The sequence below is a fragment of the Lygodium microphyllum genome, chromosome 25 (genome assembly GCF_053477565.2).
Source record: "Lygodium microphyllum isolate KBCC chromosome 25, Lygodium_microphyllum_v1.1.10, whole genome shotgun sequence".
NCBI lineage: Eukaryota > Viridiplantae > Streptophyta > Polypodiopsida > Schizaeales > Lygodiaceae > Lygodium > Lygodium microphyllum.
In genome coordinates this window covers 74,036,890-74,058,180 of record NC_141159.1, presented here as the reverse complement: position 1 = coordinate 74,058,180, position 21,291 = coordinate 74,036,890, and positions in this window count along the sequence as shown.

The window sequence follows — 21,291 nt, the reverse complement described above, 5'->3', positions numbered from 1 at the left end:
AAGGTAGCATAAATCCTAACCAATAATGAAGTATCTGCATCCAAATCAAGGCTCAATAGCTCTCAAATAGCATATCCGATCAGAAACCATGATGACCAAGCATCAATATATCGAACAGGACGCCCGAATGTCAACAAAGAGCATTATGCATAAGCCGTACGCTGATAAAACCTTGCTACCCAATGTACAATAGTAAATCCCTATATAAATCAAGCTATGGAAGCTCAAACCAAGTCCCAAAGCATCTCAAAACGTTGGGCAAACATCCCCAAAGCATTTGAGCATCAAATACCAAGCCTTGGAGCATCACATAAGCTAAGAGCATGACATTTTCTTGCTGTAAATCAACTCAAAATTGTTGCATAAAATTATGTGATCAGAATTTGGTAGATCTAATATCACCATTGGGTTTGGAGCATGCCAAAACCCGAAGTTAGACTCTTACTTTGCCTAAATTGGGTTCTGGATGCCTGAGATATGAGAAAAAATGGGATTTTTGAGCCAGATTTCGGAATAGGCGCAAAAAAAAAAAGTGAGTTGCTACTGTGGGGCCTACGGGTTATGTGAGGATAAGGGGACAAATGGGGGCATAAAAGGTACCCAATGAAGCCAAGGAACACCTGCAAAGAGCCTATGAGGGGCCGGGGAGATGTGGGAGATGAAATCTTACCTCAGGGGGAAGAAGCCATTGCTGGCATTGAAGCTCCAAGCTCTAGGTCTTCAATTCGGGCTCAAGTAATGCCGGGCCAAGCTCCATGATCAAGGTCTAATCCAAAGCTCTGATACGAGTTGAAGGGGATGCAATGGCAGTGGAGAAGAAGAGGAAGATGCGGGAGAGAAGAGCACACACAATGTAGGTGCTGTCAAGCATGATATATAACAACCTTATTGCACTATCTCATATATATGAATAAAGAATATGGGCAGTTAGTATACACGAGCAATCCCAAGGGCCTTTTACCCCAACATGCCCTTTCTCTTTACCTACACCCATCTACCCTTTACGATTTCCACAAGTGGGAGCCCGATGCTCTTTTACAAAAGTTTTAGGGGCTCCTACCTTTGACTTAGGTTTTGAGGCTACCCTTGTGCTTTTGGCCGTTTCCCTTCCTGCTTCTTCCTTTGTGTCCGCATTTGAGTTTTCTTGGAATTTTTTGGAGTTTTTTTTCTCCATCTCGAATTGGGTTAACATTTTTCTTTGTCTCAAACTAGGGTTAACATTACCCCCTCCTAGACGAGTGCCAATCCCATGGCACTTGCTTGTCTGTGTTGATGAGAGCTCAGTGATATGAAGGGTGATTGGTGAGTTGATGATGATGGGGCCTCTTGGGGATTAGTCATTGGAGAGAAGCTGATCAAAATGTTGAGGTGGTGGAGGTAGAGAGAGTGGATGACGGGGCCTTCAAAGTTGGTGATTTATCGCCTTTGTTTGTGCCTGAAAAGAAAACACTACCTAGAGGGAGTGTCTACTTACTCTGCGGTGCATTGTGCTCGTGTTAGTGGAACTGGGAGCTGGGTCTATAGGCAAGTGAGGGTGTTGTCCCACACTTGAGGACCCAGTTCATGCATAAGGGAGGTGTGGTGGGCGTGGGTTAGGGAGACATGTCTAACCATAGTAGGTGAGTGTGACCTCCCTAGGTATGTCCTAGCCTTGATGGGCCCTAAGCGTGATGTGGGGAATCAAATGGGCTAGGGGGTTAGGGGCAAAGCTGGTTGACTGAAGCCACTAGACACACTTAACTTGAGAACCCCTAGGTGCAGTGGTCGTGGCCTACGTGTAATGATGTGATTTGATTACATTTCTGGTGATTTCCTTCCCTTCTCCTCTTATTCTCTTCTTTCTTTTCTTTTTCCTTGTCTTTTTTTTTTGAATTACATAAATATGATGAGAAGCTAGTCTTCGTTATTCGAGTCATTTTGAGAGGGTGGTTCTGGGGGCTTAAGAGATTTTTCAAGGAATTTTGAGCTTTGCATGTACTCCTTGAGGTTCAGACATACTTGGAGAGTGGTGGTGGAAAGAAATAGATGATTGCAGCGGGTGAAGTGGCTATCATTCATATCTTCTAGGAGGGCTAAGCGAAAAGAGGAGAGTAGAGCAACTCATATAATTAATCTAGCCATAGCGCAGCTATCTATGCCATTAGGATCAAAAAAGAGTGCTGGAAGGTAGTGCTCTTGTGGTGTCGGATCTTGCCTTAGTAGTATCCTAAGAAACCTAAGATAGTTACACATGGTGATGAAAGCGGGATCGGGGATTAATCAATGAAGCGAACTATTGAGTCGTATAGGTCCCCTGCCATGAATACTAGGGCTTCCTCAGGTTTAGTAGCATTCGCATCATAGATCCATGGAAATTCATATTTGTCATGGATACTTGGATTAAAAACCACTCCTACCCTTCTTGGATATGGCATGAAAGTTGGGTCATTCCTTTGGAAGGGTAGGGTGTTACAAAATGCCATCCAGGCATCCATGTTTACATCCAAATTGTGCCTTCTCCATGTTGGTCGGCATTCATAGCCCTTAACTGCTTTGGGTACTTCAAAAACTTTGTTTTGCCAAAATTCTATGTCCTTTGTCACCCATAAGGTAGGGTTCTATGCCCTCTCAAATATCCAATTGTCTCCCAGCCTGCTTCTGACATTAATTACCTCTTCCACCACCTTGACTGGTAGTACTCTGCACAAGTTGGCGGAAAATCAAAAATTAAAGTCAAAGGGCTTACAAGAAGTCTCTTGTTGTTTTCAAATTATGAGTTCAGCATTAAAGCTTGTTGGGAAGTCATCTTGGCTTGATGGGATAGGTGCTATTGGCACTACTACTAGTTGAGCATTCAGCCTCCTGCATGCCTATTCTACCATATGTTTCTCTTTCTTTCAAGTGTAGCTTTCCTTTCTACGGAGGTGTCCACTTGCTGTTGCTCTTCTAGTCAGGGAAAGGGGGCAGTGGGACAAGTTTTTCCTCTTGAGGTCCCATCTCAAAATTTGTTCCTGTCTCCTCCTCTTGTCCCGTTGTGCTTCCTCGGTGAACCCTAGGGCTTCCACTTCTTGTGGGGCTCCTCTGTTCTTTGAGGCTAAGGCTGACACCCACTGGTTGTGCTGGCATATGCAATCCTGCTCTCAAGGCCTTGTGAACAATACCTAGCTTCTTCTTCAATGGTTCAATAGCCTCCCCTTCTTCTGTTTGAGTTGATATCCAGGATTGTGTTCAGAAAGGCACATTGTTGGGTCTCTAGGCTCACTTGAGTAGCCTCTCTTGCTATCTACTAACACTTTATCTCCTTTTGCACAAGCTAGATGGTGTGCCAAGTGCTTGACTCTTCTTTCATTATGATTGGTCCAATCTTTTGCTCTTCTTTTCATTTCTTCAAGGCCCTCCCCTTGCCTTTGAGCTAGGATTATGAGTCGTTGCTCTTGCTCTTCAATCTCTCTCTCCAATATCTTTTTCTCCTCCTGCCCCAAAGTTGCCTCCAAGTTTTTAAAATTTCTATCTCATTTTGATACCTACGTGCCCTTTCCTCTCGTGCTGCTTCTAGCATTTCTATGGCATCTTGGACATTTGCATTTCTTCTTGCAGCTTTTCATACAACCATGCAAGCTCCTCGATACGTTGCTACATCCTCATCATGCCATGTCTGTCCTCAACTAGCCTTGCCATTCACTTTCCTTCTTCGCCCTCCTTATCTTTGAGCTTTACCTTGAGCTCATATATTTCTTTTTGGCAGAACTACTACTACCTTGTTATTTTCCTTTGTTTCTCTAACTCAACTACTACTACCTTATCCTCCTTTGCTTTCTCTAACTATGAGAGAAGCTTCTAACTCAACTAGTAATACCTTCTTATCCTCCTTTGCTTTCTCTAATTGCGAGAGAAGCTCTTGGATGTACTCATCATAGTTTGTAGTTGGCATCATCGTCATGGGAATGGAGGTTGTGGAGGCTTCCACCCTTTGCCTCTTAGGGTCCTATCTTGACTTGTAGTGTCTACTACTACCAGTCACTTGGTTTCCTGCTAGAGGGATACCTTCACCTATTCCTTGGGTTATTTCCTTATTTAATGTTGGGACCTAAAACCAACAGTGGCTATAAGCACTAGTCGTGCCTTTCTATACTCAAGAAAGCACACCCCCTTGGCCTCATGGCCAAGAGCGTATAAGGGACACATTGCCCTCAATATTATCGTGAATCTTGTATCTATTTTAAGTTGTAATCCAATAATTAAGCCCCACACTCCTCAAAGGGAGTCCCTCCACATAAATTGATATAAAATACCTTGTAATCACAAACAAAAGGAGGTACTCCTCCGATTATGCCATGGCCCCACTTAGCTCTTCTACACTGGGGGGTTGGCCCTTGATGTGCTGCTAACACAAATAACACAGGCATTACAAGCTCTATTCTTTTTTTAGAATGTTCCATGAGATAAGATATTCCCTCACTTGACAATTTCCCAAAGAACCCAACCGCCTAAACCTATAGCTTAGGTGCCTCCTCATAACTCAACGTGGGTCATAAGTATAAGAAACCGATTGCAATGCATCCAGGAGTTACCATGTGATATGTGCAATGCAATTGTGAATGCCATCATGTTCATATTCATAAATCAGCATTGTGCAGTGCAACAAACATTTGTTTTGATGATTTCAATCTACACACCGTGCTTCATTGCTAAGGGTCAGAGCCCCGAGCCTTCTCATGTTGCTTAACCCCTTTTACTTAATTTATAAACATATTATATGGTATGCACAAACAAATAGATCAAAATTTCATATATTCTCAGTAACTAATCAGGATCAAATCTCCTCTTCCCCCTATCAGTTAGGTTGTGCATCGTTGATAAGTGTAAAGAGTGGTTTTTTCATGTGTTTTTAAGGTCAAGCTCAATTACATCCACATCCCTTATCCTCTCTCCTGAGCCTCTATTGGATCATTCAAAGTCACTTGGTAGATATCCTCTGAAGTGGACCCCTCATTAGATTTGTCACTCGATGATGTCTTACTAGTAGATGGAGCTTCTAGCATATCAAACTCTGACAAAGATAAAGGAACTCTCTCACTATGAGGAGATTCAGGATAGGCGTCTCTACTGCTACTGCTACTGCTACTGCTACTGCTACTACTACTGCTACTGCTACTGCTACTGCTACTGCTACTGCTACTGCTACTCCTACTGCTACTGCTATTGCTACTGCTACTGCTACTACTACTGCTACTGCTATTGCTACTGCTACTGCTACTGCTACTACTACTACTACACGTCTAGCACCTTGACCAAAGATCAATCGCCCACCAATGGGTATATCAACCTGATAGTTTGCTTGTAAAATCTAGGGTCTGCCTAGCAATACTTGATAGCTAGGTCGCCTTGCAAACCTAATAACCTAAAATCCAGAATGCATTCTTAATTGGCAACAGCTACATGGACTTTAGTGATGCAGGCCTTCGGCTTGTCTCAAACTGTCATCAGCCATTTGGAGGATCGTGGAGGCATCTTTTTTTATCTCTAATCCTAGTCTCTCCATCAATTCCAAACTCATATTATTGACAGAGGATCCTGTGTCCATAATAGCATGGTCCACTAGTATTCTATCAATATATGGTGTTGCCCTTGCATAATGATTTTCAGCATGTTCAAACCAATCATCTCCTACTCGCACTATTCCCAAGGGCTCAATGATATACCCAGTGCATAGAATCTTCTTAAATTCCTTGTGCACTCTTAGAGACAACTTAATCAACTATAGAAGATTCACATTTGGATTGACTTTGCAAAGAGAACTCGCTAAATAAAACTCATGATAGCTAGCAAGAGCTTATTTTTCTCGCTAGACCATTCTCTCCTTTGGTCTTTGAACTAACTTTGGTGCTTCTTTCTTGGCTTTTACCTTCTTCTTTATCAACTCCTTATCCTTCTTGGGGTCGGCTTTACCATCTACGGCCTTGAGAGGTCCACCTTCCATATTGAGATTAAGGACTTGCATCCCCTTTATCATCTTGCCTAGGATTTCCCTTGGCAGGTTTTGCCTTGGCTTTATCGGCTTCTTTACCCTTTTGACCTCTCATAATAACCCGTAGATTAGAAGCTTCAATGTTATTGATGCAAATAGCTTCTATAAGGCTAACTCCATTGCCACTAGGTAGCTCCTCTTCTACCATAGCTTTCCCTCTTTGCAATATTTGTTTCAGTCCTTCATCTTACTAGAGATTATTTCCTTCTGCACGATGATTAATTGGACATGGTAGCTTACTTTGTTGTTGGATAGAGCTAATCTTACTCCAATAGGTATTGGCTAAATGGCCAGATTTCCCACATATGTCACATTTGATGTTTGGACAATTCCTAGGAAAATGTTGGCCGCCACACCACTTACAACTGAATCTTGAGGGGCCACCCTCTTCAGGGCATCGACTCCCTATCAAATTTTGCTTCTTCTTAAGGAAATTAACATCAATGGCTATTTGTCTATATTGTTCACTAATCATATCAGTATAATGCTTCATCATATCCTTAACTTTGCCAAGGACATTGGAGGCACTTGACTCATAGCCGCGATCATCCACTTGTCATTCTATTGGCCTAACCACTTGATTAGGGATTGGTTGTTGATTCCTTGGAACAATGGTAGGATTTATCATTGGGCTTCCAACAGTCGGTGGAGCCATTTGACTGGTCGTAGGCATGGTCAGAGACTAGGAGGAGCTGGCAACATGGACACATTTGGAATTATGATTCCTCTCCCATTAGGAGGACTCATGGGCATCCCTTGACCTCCATTCATCAGTGCTAAAGCATTTCCAAACCCTAAACTTGAATTCTAGTTTGACCTAGAGGCATAAGACACTTGTAATCATGATTCTACCTCTTGACCTAGAGGCATAAGACACTTGTAATCATGATTCTACCTCTTCTACTCATGTAATAGCCGTATCAATGTCGGCAAGAGCAACACTGCTCAATTGCACTTGAATGTTAAAGTCTAGCCCATTCAAAAAATACCACAGCTGAGCAGAAGCTAGAATAGGAATATAGGTTTGCAACTTGCGAAATACCTCCTTTAGTTTCTTGGCATACCCATGGACATTCTTGTGAGGTTCTTGACGTATAACATTAAGGACACATAGCCAATACTGACCTCCCCTTTTAGGGGCAAACTCTCTTCGAAAGGCCATAAAGAATAAGTCAATCATGGTTATGGTTCCAGCCTCTACGCTGTGATACCACACTATAGCGCATCCTTTTAGAGTCATGTTGAAGAACATCATCAAGTGTCCCTCATCTTGAATTTGACAATTAAACATTAGCTTATGGAATTCGTTAATTTGAAGTTCTGCATCTTCCTCTGCTAACCCATTAAAAATGGGTAGAGGAAACCCTAAGACTGAAAAATCCACTGTTCTAGCAAGAATTGCAATGGGTTGTGCCACCATGATAACAATCGGATTTGCTAAAGGGGATTGAACAATTAGAACTATCACTCCACTTGAAGCAGACAGACTTCTTGAAAGGGGGGAAGTACTAGAGCTTTCTCCCCCTATAATGGACTATGTGTCAAGCTAGGGTTACCAAGACCCTGCCCTTGTAAGGATATTGGGTCACTTATTTTTGTAGAGAGTATCTTCTATTTATTTCAGCTTGCCATCTAGCCCATTCAACTCTTTCTTCCTTTTGAAGCTTGTCTTGATGGTCTTGTGAGTCTATCTCACCGATTTTTGGAATACACTAATGAATTGGTCCCAATTGACCGAGATTCGAAAACCACCACTTATTAGTGGTTCCCAGAAAATGCACCACTTTTCGAGACCTAAAATGAGCTTGACACTGGCTATAAGCACTAGCCGTGGGCCTCTCTATACTCAAGAAACCACACCTCCTCGACCTCGCGGCCACCAGGAGTGTATAAGGGACACACTGCCCTAATTGCTATCATGAATCTTGCATTCTTTTTAAGTTGTAGTCCAACAATTAAGCCCCACACTCCTCAGAGGAAGTCCTTACATATAGATTGGTATAAAATACCTCATAATCGCAAACAAAAGGAGGAACCCTCCGGCTGAGTGTCGTGGCCCCACTGCAGCTCTCTTACATCGGGGGGATTGGCCCCTCGATTGCTAACACAAATAACACAAGAATTACAAGTTCACTCTTATTTTAGAACGTTTTAGGAGATAACGTATTTTCTCACTTGAAAATTTTCCAAAGAACCCAACTGCCTAAACCTACAACTTAGGTGCCTTGCAACGCAGTGTGGGTCATAAGTATAAGAAACCAATTGCAATGTATCCAGAGTTACCATGTGATACGCGCAATGCAACCATGAATGCCTTCATGCTCAAACAATTTATAATTCATAAATCATCATTGTGTAGTGCAACAAACATTTCTTTAAATGATTTCAACCTACACGCCATGCTTCATTGTTGCCAAGGGTCGCCTTGAGCCTTCTAGTGCTGCTTAACCCCTTTTAACTTAATTTATAAATGTCTTATATGATATGCACGAACAAATAGATCAAAATTTCATATGTTCTCACCATCTAATCAACATCAAAACCCCTCTTCCCCCTATTAGTTAGGTTGTGCATCGTTGATGGGTGTAAAGAGTGGGTTTTTCATGTGTTTTTCTTTAAAAAAGCAATAAAAATGGACTATAACATGAATACATAGCTGAAATGAGGCTTATCCCTCATGCTACAGCCATGCCATACATTCACAAACATAAAACATATTTTTTCTTAAATTTCTAGTGTAAAAAACTAAATTTTTTTCTTTTTCCACTATTTTTCTTCATTTATTTAAATAAAAATTTTGATATTTTTTATTTATGGTTTGAGACCAATCACAATTATTGAACATTAATTTCTACTCCATATGAACCCAAAAATCACAGCAAAACCCCCAAAATTTATCATTTTTATGAAAATCACATAATTGTGGGTTTTGCATGTTTTGATGTAAATTATTAAATGACTCAATTTTTTGGTTTTGTTCAAGATTTCTAATAAAGTTTAGGACTTTCAATCAAATGAATCCATATATAAATTTTTTAATCAAACATCTTTCATGGAATGAATAAAATGAGTGCTTACGCATAGAAACTCGGTTTCAGAGGTGCGTAATTAATGGTTGGGAGGTCGATGACACTTATTTTCTGCTTGTTGACACTCTCTCCAACTTTGATCTATGATATCCTTCACCCAAGACCATTATTCCATCAGCCTCTCGCATCCAATTCCTCCCCTTTCGTTGCACAAACGGAAGGCAGTGTCGAAGATCGAAAAATTGAAGGAATTGCTTGCTGATCTCTGATCTATATGTTGCTTGTAGGCCTAATATGGCCTCTCCAACCCAAAACATTGTGAAGAAGGGGGATGGCATGTTCTGATAGCTGCCATTTGGAAATGATGCCCCCCTCTGTCCCCCAAAAAAAATTGTTCTTTTTAAGGGGCCTATTGGCGCCCCCCCACAAAAGCATGCCCAATCTTTAAAATTTCCTTGCCCTTTTGACCTCTACCATTGTTCGGACTCCCATCTCAATCGTTCGACTTCTAAATTGAGTTTTGAAAAATTTTGCCTGATCGGCTTGACATCCTGAATGGCCGAAATCTCTCTTCAATCCAACAATCAAGAAAATTACTAAAAATCCACAACCACCACATCAGCCAAAGTTTTGCATTTCTTTCTTCCTCGATCTCTAAAATTGTCGGATCTTCATGTTTCACTTTCGTCAATTTTAAATTCCTGCCTAAAATTTGCACATATCCGCTTCTTTTCTGCACTTTATGGGTCTTTAAAAACTGCTCTCATTTACCAAGAATTGCACCCAAGCCAGCATATTGCTAGTATCAACTCTAGGCATGGAGCCTTGGGTGGTTGTGATTGTAGGGGTGGTGTTGGGCACCAGGAGAGTAGGGATGGGACAATAAGGCCCTTGCCCTTGCCTTCTTTCACCGAAGGTGGTGTGATCTTTGGAACTTGGGTACTTGTTTGGGCCTTCATATCATGGTGGGCTCATAGCATCCAGCTCGTCTTGTCTACACTACTGTTCTATTGACATGCGCATTGCTAGCATGATGTCTTCTTCTTCCTTCCTTCTCAATTCTTCCTCTTTTTCAGTTGCCTTCTTCCTCTCCTATTTGGTTCTCTTTGATTATTCTTTTAACCTCTCTGACTCCTCCTTTTCATTCTTTTTTCTTTCTTCCTCTGCTTTCTTAGATTCTTTCTAAGCCTTTTCTAAGTCTGCCTTCTCCTTTTTCCTACTTTCTTCTTCTTGCTTCTCCTATGCAGTCTTTTTCTTTGCTTTCTTAGCCCTTCCACGGCTAGATTGTGTTTCCTTTTCCTCCTCTTTGTCACTCATTTTTCTCTCACTAGATTCCTCTTGTTCATGGTGGGGAGGCGACCTTTCTGGTGTCTCATTGACCCCTTGTTCATCATCATTCTGTGTCTCTTTCACTACCTCTTGGATAAGAGACATCAGAACTCTCGCATACCCAATGAATGAGGCTTTTGATGATGGTTTCTTTCTTTCAACTCCACCTTTTGATGACAAGGATTCTCCACCTTCCGGCCTACTTCTAAGGGGCCAATGACTTGGCTGATTAGTCGATCGCCTTTCTCACATATCCATTCCAATCGACCTCATCCAGTGAGTGGGCTGCCAAGCTCTTTAACATAGGCATGATTCTGTGCATGAGCGAATTATACCTTTGGATAGAGAATAGGGAGTGGATGACCTTTGCTTGGAGCCTTATCTTTGGGTTGGGGATGTCTTGAATGCTGGTGCTCATCAATGTGTTGAAGATTTGTTGGAATACACCTCCAAGCTGCCAACGTGATTGTGCCTACTATCCAAATGGTTCCCCATGGTTGCTAATCAATAAAATAATCACTACTCAAGTGATCTACAGCTTGCATACACACTTTGGAAGGTACTTGAAGGTCCTGACATGGCAATGCATTGATGGAAGGTCAAATTGAAGGTTATGCACAGGTTCTCAGACCTAGAATAGAGCATGAACTGCTGTAAATAGTGAATATATAGCATACACTGGATCTTGATTAAAGCATTGAAGCTATCTGACATGCATGCTTGGCTCCTTTGAAGTGTATATACATCCTGGAAGACATATGTATTGTGTCTTATGCATTTGAGTTGAGTTGCAATTTCTTGAAGAAAATACTCAGATCTAGAAGTATATGCCAGGCTGAAAACTATCATAAAAATGTGGATAACAAGCACTCGTTGGTCCTAAAGCATTACATAACATTGGTTAGCTTCTGTCAAATGTATGACATGGCATATGTCTCCTGAATGTCTGGAGGATTGAGATGAGAATTGAATGCTCATCAAAGCCAAAGTTTGAAGCTGGAAACAAATGTATTGATATATTATCTTTGCTGGTTACAAATAGGGAATGCATTCTATGGCATTGTTTGTTAAAGAATGGTTGTCTAAATGGTCATGTATTGACCGCTACACTTGATAATACATGTATGAAGTAATTTGAGGAAATTTTGGAGCTGGATAAACCTGGTTTGATTGACTATTGGCTGACTTCAACTTGTAAGCAAGGTATTCAACACTTGTAGTTGATGTATATGCACTGAACTATGCCTGCATGATCATGTATGGACTCTTACATGTACTAGAAGATGTCTGAGAGTTTTTATTACATTTATGACATGTATACATCTCAATTTTGGCCTTGAAAGAGATGTTCATCATTGACAGTCTACAAATTTCAAACTGCATGTATATCTATGAGTAGTGAGGTTGAATGTCATAGAGTTTATAGCAGCTATATGATCTATGTATTGATTGATGTACCTACATCGTATATCACTTGGTTGTGAATGTCTTCGACTAGTTTATGGACTAAAATACACTGATTTTAATAGAGGTTGATGCTGAAAATTGTCATTGCATTGGAAGACTAAAACTAATCACTTAAGAAGCCTTATTTTGCAGGGTAGTCAGGCATTGTTTGCAACATGGCAAATGTAGACAGAAGTGACAACATAACCCAGATAGTGGAGGAAAGGCTTGACATAAATAATTATGCCATATGGAAGTTTCGCATGGAGAAAATAACATGGAGAGAAAAGATAGATCTATACTAGATTATGTCACACAGATTAAGACTATTGCAGATCAGCTTGCATCCATTAGCACATAGGTTGAGGATGAAGATATGGTTGTAGTGATATTAAATGGTTTGGGATCTGAATAAAAGTCATTTGATACTTCCATCTCTGTGCGGGCTGAAATGCCAGATTTCAATGAGTTGGTTTCATTGCTTATTCATAATGAGGAAGTTAAACTCAGATTGGCTACAGGCTCTAGTAGTTCCAAGAGTAAGGATGCTGTCTTCTATTTGAATCAATGCGGTGGTAGCAACCATGGTAGAGGTTATGGTTTTGGTAGAGGAGGCTAACAAAATGTATCTTATGGTCATAATAACTAGTAGGGTTCAAATGCAAGAAGAGATGGAAATTTCAGAGGCAAGGGGGATCTAGCCCTAGAGGTAGAGGCTCCTAGCAGTAGCAGTGTCCATTTGACAATCCTAATAAGGATAAGGATTGTCACTACTGTGGAAAGTATGGTCATATTGCCAAGGACTACTAGAAGAAGTAGGGCAATCAAAAGGGCAAGCAACATGGACATTGTGCATCGTCCAGTCAGACAAATGATTCCTTTAGTGATAGATTGTTTGCCATGATATATGTGAAAGATAGGGCTGCTAAGAAGTCTACTGAGGATGTTGTTTGGTATATTGATTCAGGGGACATCAAATCATATGACGCCTTATGGTGATTGGTTTATTGACATGGTGCCTGAGAGGAATGGCTATGTATGCACAAGGGATGACATGCAACATAGCATTGAATATAAAGGCAAAGTACCTTTGGTAATCCATGGTGGCAAGAAGAAGAACTTGCATGATGTATTGCATGTCTTTTCAATTACTAAAAATCTATTATCTATGGGCCAGATGATTGAGAAAAATTTGCAAGTTAGGTTTAATAAGCATGGTTGCTTCATTGAGCAGTTTGGTAATGGCTGCAAATTGATTGCTTGTGGTCATAGGAATGGTAGGATGTGTACTCTTGATGCCACTTTACCACAATTGAAATCAACCGTGTTTTCCCATGGCTATGGCACACTTAGAGATTTAGAAATATGGCATAAAAGAGTGGGGCATGCTAATCTTCAGTGGCTACAAATGATGTAGAAGAGACAACTTGTTACATGTCTACCCAAGTTTGCCTACATAGATATTGGTCATGTTTATGATGCTTGTCAATTTGGTAAACAGTCAAGGTTGCCATTTGTCAAGCATGTAAGAAATAGTAATTGATTGTTGCAGTTGGTTCACTTTGATGTGTGGGGACTAGCCCATAATGCATCTATAGGAGGCTCTAGCTATTATGTGACATTCATTGATGACTTCAATTGCTATACTTGGGTTTAAATACTAAAAACAAAGGATGAGATGTTTGGTGTTTTTCAACAATTTAAGTAGTAGGTTGAAAAGGAATTTGATTGATATATCTCTTGTTTGAGATCTGACAGTCATGGGGAGTATATGTCAAATGAGTTTTTTGGCTAAAAATGGCATATGTAGGTAGCTTAAATGTAGCTACACTCCACATCAGAATGGGGTAGTTGAATGGAAGAATACAGTCTTAATGGAAGTTGCGCCTACAATGATGAATGAGAAGAATATGCCACTCTATTATTGGGCCGAGGTTGTTATGACAGCCATGTATATCTTGAACACGACCCCCACTACAGGTATTCATGATATGACATCATTTGAGAAACTGTATGACTGCAAGCCTGATATCAGTCACATGAAAGTATTTGGTTGTCTTTCTTATGTGCACATCCCTAATGAGAAGAGGAAGAAGCTAGATCCGAAAGCACATAAGTGTGTCTTTATTGGTTACTCACAGGAGAAGAATGCATATAAATGCTATGATCCCTCTGCTCGGGAGATACCAGTCACAACAGAGATGCTATTTTTTATGAGATGGCAACTTGGTATGCATCACTGGGCAGTAGTGCCATCGGATATGCCTTCTACACATGTTTCTACAATTGACTCGCAGTAGAGTACTGCATTGACATACCCTAGTGGTACAACATTGTCTCCATGGACAAGGAGATTGTGGAGTTGTGGAGAATAGATATATTTTGCCTCATGAGAGAGGGGAATCAAGTAGTGCATTACAACTTAGACACTCATAGAGAGTCAGGTACCTTGTGGATAGGTTGACTTACAGTGGTTATTCTACTAAGGATTATGCTTACATGACAAAAGTGACGGAGGTCAAAGAACCTGCTACATATGCTGAAGCAGTGATGGATAAAAATTGGTGTATAGCTATGGCTGAGGAAATATCTGCCTTGGCTGAAAATAGAACATAGGATCTTGTGCCACTACCAGAAGGAAAGAAGACCATTGGTTGCAAATGGGTCTATGAGATTATATGCAAGTCGGATGGTAGTGTAGAAAGGTGCAAAGCCAGGTTGGTTGCTAAATGATATGCTCAGTAGTATGGGTTAGACTATGAGGAAACATTCAGCCCTGTTGCCAAGATGGAAACCATACAAACATTGATCGCATTGGCTATTGCTAAAGGCTAGAATTTATAGAAGATGGATGTTAAGAATGTGTTTCTCAATGGTGATTTAGCAGAGGATGTTTATATGGATTAGTTTGAAGGGTATGTACACCCTGATTTTTAGCATTATGTATACAAACTGAAAAAAGGCATTAGAGTTTGGGATTCATTGTTGGTAGGGCTGATCATAGTCTATTTATGAAAAAGATTAGACAAAGATTTGGTAGTATTGGTTATTTATGTTTATGATTTGATAATCGCTAGTGATTATGACTCGAGGATACAACATGTTATGTGAATGCTGAAATCTGAATTTGATATGAAAGACTTAGGTGAACTAAAGTATTCCTTGGGTATTGAGGTGATCAAGGCTGAAAATGGTTTATGGTTGATGCAAAAACACTATGCCATGGAAATGCTAAAGAAATATGGCATGGCTGAATGTAAACCACAAGATACACCTCTTTATCAAAATTTCAAGTTGGACATTATCACTAGAGTTGAAATTGATGATGTGACTATGTACATGAAGATGGTTGGAAGTCTGATCTACTTGACCATCACTAGGCTTGAGTTATGCTATTGGGCTCATAAGTCAGTTCATGTAGAAGCCCAAAAAGCCACATTTAGTGTTGTTAAGTGGATTATGAGATATGTAAAGTCCATAGTAGATTATGGACTGTTTTATGTGGAAGATAAGCCCTTATCACTGGTTGGATACATGGATGTAGACTAGGGAGGATGCTCATATGATCGTAGATCTACAAGTGGTTATGCCTTTGGATTTGGAAGTGGAATGATCAGCTGAAGTAGTAAGAAGCAACCAATGGTTGCATTGTCTAGCACTAAGGCAAAGGACATGGGTGTTGCATTGGCAGCATGCGAAATTCAATGGCGTAGATGACAGGGTAATAGGACCCATAAAGTCGATGCCCCACTTCTCAAATGGAAGAATAGCCATAATAGGCATAAGTGGATGCTTCATATTCTCTCTATTCTCATGTCTTTGACATGTATCACATCTCTTAACATACTCAAATGAATCTTGGAAGATGGACGACCACCAATATTCAACTCTCAATTCCTTTTGTGCCATCAATTTCCCAACAAAGTGCCCTCCACAAGCAGAGTCATGGCACTCCTCCAAGATAAATGGAACCTCGTCAGGCATCACACATCGGTGATAGATATAATCAATACCCTACCGATATGGTGTTCCTATGATCAAGAAAAATTTCAATGCTTGCTTTTTAATTTTCCTCTTCTCAGATTTGGATAGAGTAGCTCTAGTCTCTCTTGTAGATAAATAATGCTTTATAACAGCATACGAGGAGGGAATAGACACTGTATCAATCTTAAACAATGTTTCCATGTCACTTCCTTCATCCAAGACCTCTTTTGGCTTGCTGAAATCCACTAGACATTCTACAATGCCCTGTAGCTTTGGTGGCTTACTCTTAAACTCGTAATCAAACTCCTACAAAGTGATTAACCACTTTGCAAAGGTGGTGGCTATAACTTATTCAACAACAATCGAAGCCCTTACACTTTTGTATAAAAAACCACCTTCTCATAGAGAATGTAGTGCCTGAATTTTTTGGTTATAAATACCATCGCAAGGCATAACTTCTCCATATAGGTATAATTAATTTCCGATATGCCCAACTTCCGACTAGCAAAAGCTATCGGATGGTACCACTTTTCCTCCCAAATTTGGGATAAGCCAGCTGATACTATACATGGTGGCTACTGAAAATATATAGAACATTTCACCCCTTTTAGCTGCTTTTAAAATAGGTGCATTTGCAAGCTCTTGCTTCACATCGTCAAAAGATACTTTGCAAGCATCACTCCATGTAAACTGACAGTTGAAAGACAATAGGTTCGTCAGTGGCAACGCTCTTTCTGCCAAGGCATTGATAAACCTCTGATAATACCCTAGCGATGACAGAAAGCTATGCACCTCCTTTGGAGTATGCGGCGGACTCATGGCAACTATGACTTTAAACTTTTTAGGGTCACTCGCAATCCCTACTGAACTGACCACATGGCCTAACAATATCCCATAAGACACTCCAAAGATGCACTTCCATGGGTTAAGAGCTATGCAAAATTATCTAAATTGCTCAAAACACTTCTCCAAAATAATCATCTGCCTTCCTCTTGTGGTGGCTACCCCCAAGTAATCAATGAATACTTTCAACTCCTCTAGGGAGATGTCACCAAAGGTCTTATCGGCGACTGTTCTCTGCCACGAACCACGTGCATTACATAAGCCAAATGCTATCACATGGTACGCAAAGGTATCGAAGATAATAATAAATGTTGTTTTTAGCTTGTCTTGCTGCCAGCAATTGCCATTTGGTTATACCTCACAAAGCAATCCATGAATGTATATATTTTCCTACCCGCTAATTGATCCAAAATTTGGTCAATAAAGGGCAACGGGTAGTAGTCTTTAATAGTCTATTTATTCAACTCTCTAAAGTCTATACAAAGTCGGATTTGATTATTCTTCTTCTTTCTAATCACAACTGGCGAACACCATTCAATATACTGAACAAGGAAGATCAAACCCGCTTTTTGCAACTTCTAAAGCTCCTCAAATAGCATGTCCCTTAATTCAAAAGGCATACGCCTTACTTTCTGATGCACAGGATGTGTACCTTCCTTTACAGGAATAGTATGCACATCCAAATTGGGGGGAATGCCCCTAAGTTCCAAGCGAAGAGGCCACGGAACACCTAAAGTAGGGACACATAGTCCTCTCTCTCTTCCGAACTAAGCATGGAACCTAAATTAATTGGCTGCAAATCATTAGGCATACCAAGGTCAATAACATCTACGTCTCTTATTCAATCTTGAGGCTCTATCAGCTCATTCAATGTTATTTGATAAATGTCCTCTATAGTGGACCCTTGTTTAGATCCATCACTCGATGACGTCTCACTACCAGATGGATCATCTACTGTTTCTAGTTCAGTAGAGGATAAAGGAGCTCTCTCACTCTGAGAAGACTTAGGGTAAACATCCACTATTACATGATTAGCACCTCTACCTAGAATCACTCGACTAGCAGGTATATTGACTTAGTAGTCTGTTCGTAAGATCCATGGCCTACCTAGCAAAACTCAATAGCTAGGATGTCCTGCAAACCTTATCACCCTAAAGTCCAGATAGCATTCCACGCTTGCAACAGTAAAGTGGACTTTAGTGATGCAACCTTCTAGTTGTCTTAGAATGTCATCCGCCATCCTAAAAAGTGTGGAGCCGTCCTTTTGAATTTTGAGACCTAGCCTCTCCATCAAGTTTGAACTCATGATATTGATGGAGGATCTAGTGTCCACGATAGCATGCTCTACTAATATTCCATCCACGTATCCTCGAATCCTAGGGCAATGCTTTTCAGCATGATCAAACCAATCTTCTCCCACTCGTGCTATTTCGAAAGGTTCTACAATATACCCAATACGCAGGATTTTCTTGAATTCCTTGCGTACTCTTGGAGAAAGTTTAATCAATTGCAAGAGATTCATGTTTGGTTCAACTTCGCAAAGAGAACTTGCTAGATCAAAGTCGTGGTAGTTAGCCAAAGTTCTCTTCTAGCGCAAAACCATTCTCTCCTTTGGTCTTTGGACCGGCTTTGGTGCCTCTTTTTTAACTTTTTCCATCTTTCTTGGCAATCCTTTATCCTTCTCGGGATCAACTTTACTATCAACAGGCCTTAGAGGTCCGACAACTTCCATATTAGGATTCAAAAATTGCTTTCCCCTAGCATCTTGCTTAAGGTTTAATCTTCTTTAATCTTTTGACCTCTTGTTACGGCTCATAGATTAGAAGTTACGGCGTCATTGACACATACAACCTCAATAAGACTGACTCCACTGCCATGAGGCAACTCTCTACAATAGCCTTTCCTCGTTGCGGTATTTGTCTTGGTCCCTCATCTTGTTGGAGATTATTTCCTTGTGCACGATGGTTAACTAGACCTAGCAGTTTACTCCCTTGTTGGAGAGAACTAATCTTACTCCAATAGGTAGCTAAGTGGCCAGACTTCCTGCAAATATTTCATTTGATATTTGGACAACTCCTAGGGAAATGATGGCCACCACACCAATTACAGTTGAATCTTGAGGGGGCACCCTCTTCACGGTGTCGACTCCCTATCAAATTCTGCTACTTCTTAAGAAAATTAACATCCACAGCTATTTATCTATATTGCTCAGAAATCATATCAGTGTAGTGCTTCATCATGTCCTTAACTTTGCCAAGGACGTTAGAGGTACTCGACTCATAGCCGCGATCATTTGACTGTCGTCCCATCGGCCTAACCACTTGATTAGGAATTGGTAGCTGACCTACTGGGACAACATTAGGATTCATTGTTTGGCCCCCACTATTTAGTGAGGCCACTTGACTAGCCATAGGCATAGTTATACTGTTGGGAGGAGTCTTGGATTCGATAGTTGAACATGAGCATTTGAAACTCCTTAATATGGAGTTCTCCATCTTCTTTTGCTAACCCATGGAAGATGGGCAAAGTTTCTCCTAATGTCGGTAAATCCAGTGTCCCTGTTGGAATTGCGATGGGTTGTACCATGGCTACAACCGGATTGACAACAGCTGTTTGTGTAGGTAAAACTACACCCCCACTTGAAGTGGGTTGATTGATTGGAAGTGGGGAAGTGCTAAGGCTTCCACTTGTGCTCAAAGGGCTACTTATGACACTTAGGTTATTAGAACCACTGTCACTTATGTATAGTGGGCTGCTTTTTTAAGGGGAATAATGCCTTACAATCTCCAACCACCGTCTAGCCCTCTTAGCACATTTTGCTTTTTGTATTTCAGCTTGATGGTTCTTGTCAGAGGACATAAACCAACTATTTGGTCCCTAGAAACCCTAGATTCGAAACCACCACTTATTGGCGGCTCTCGAAAAATGCACCACTGATGGGACCTAAAATGGGCTGGCATTGACTATAGCACTAGTCGAGCCTCATCTACACTAGATAGACTTAATTATGTGTTTGTATCTGATATGTAGTCCAACGTTTACCTTCCCTTCTCCTCAGAGGGAGATCCTAGACATATAGCCATAGTGCCTCATAACACAAACATCAGGAAGCTCCTCTCGGCTGATTGCCATGGCTCCACTGCGACTCTCCTACTCCTTGGGGATTGGCCCCAAGATGCATCACTCCAACATATAAAACATAACACACTAACTCCACTCTTTTCTTGTTTTGTATGATCCAGGAATATATATATCCTCACCAAGCAGTCCCAAGGAAAGTGTACAACTGCCCTACAGCAAAGGCTCCTTTCCACTCCACATATAAGTCATATCCTAGGAAGACAAGTGCTATGAAATCCAGGACTGATACCATGTCATGCGTCATGCATAGTGCATATGATCCTAGTGCAGAAACAATATTTATCAAATCAGCATTTTGTGATATGGAAAAACAACCCTTTCATGATTAGACTAGTATCGATTTCTCGTGCTACTAGCCCCTTAAATTGAATTATCGCAATTCTAAATGGAATGCACAATCAAATATTTCAAAGATTCAAAACCCTCTCGGTCCTCTTCATCTCTTAACATCACCATTTCCCTCTAACGTTTAGGTTATCCTGCATTGCATAGGTGTAGGGTTTTATTTTGTATGTATTTTTTACATAAAACGGAAAAAACCATGAGCTATAACATATAAACAAAGCCAAACTTCATGCCTCAACTTTATTATACAGCCATAACCACGAATCATAATTTTCTAGATTTTTATATGCGAAATCCTATTTTTCCCCATTTTTAGCTACTTTTCTCTATTTATTTGTGCATAAAAATAGATTATTTTCTGATTTATGATTAGTGAATGATTATGACAACTGAAAGATGTTTTTTCTCAAAATTTTATTCAATGCACATCTATTTTTCCCACCCGAAACCAATAAAACCTTCTTTTTTACACAAAAAATACACTTTTTGGGCTACAATTTAATTATTGTGACTATTTATTATTATGGATCTGCATTTCTCTTATGTATAGCCCTCAATAATAATGCAAACAAGCTCCAATTTTTTTTTTTGTTCCATATGAATTCCATTTCAACCATCAAACATCAACAAGAAGCAAATTTCCTTTGTAAAAATGGCGCATACCGCTTACTTGCGTGCTGGGGGTTTTTTGATTATTTTTTCGGGTTGCCAATGGACCAATCAGTAGAAAATATTCAATGCTAAATATCTCCCCTTAGCCTCCTCTTGATCTTGGAGCAATCCGGTTCATGCCAGACAAGCATCCTTCAATCGGTTTTCATTCTTCTTCATGTGCATAAACTGGCCCTTAAGGGGAGAGACATGAAGGAGAGAGAAAGATTGAATTCTGATCTCCATGTTTGGGTAGCCTATTTTGAAGCCGAGAGTGGTGATAAGGAGTGTGGAGAACCAGCATCATGCTGATCTAATCAACTGATATAGTTGCTTTGAAGCTCACATAGCCCTCCCCTCCATGAAATCGTCGCCCTGTCAAAATGGCGCCTTCATCCATTTTTTTCGGGCACTTAAACCACCGCCTCCCCCCCCCCCCCCCCCCCAATCAAATTTTGAGGGGTGGCCCCCAAGGGTCACCCCCTTTCACTTCTCCTTTGGTCCCCTTCTCACCAA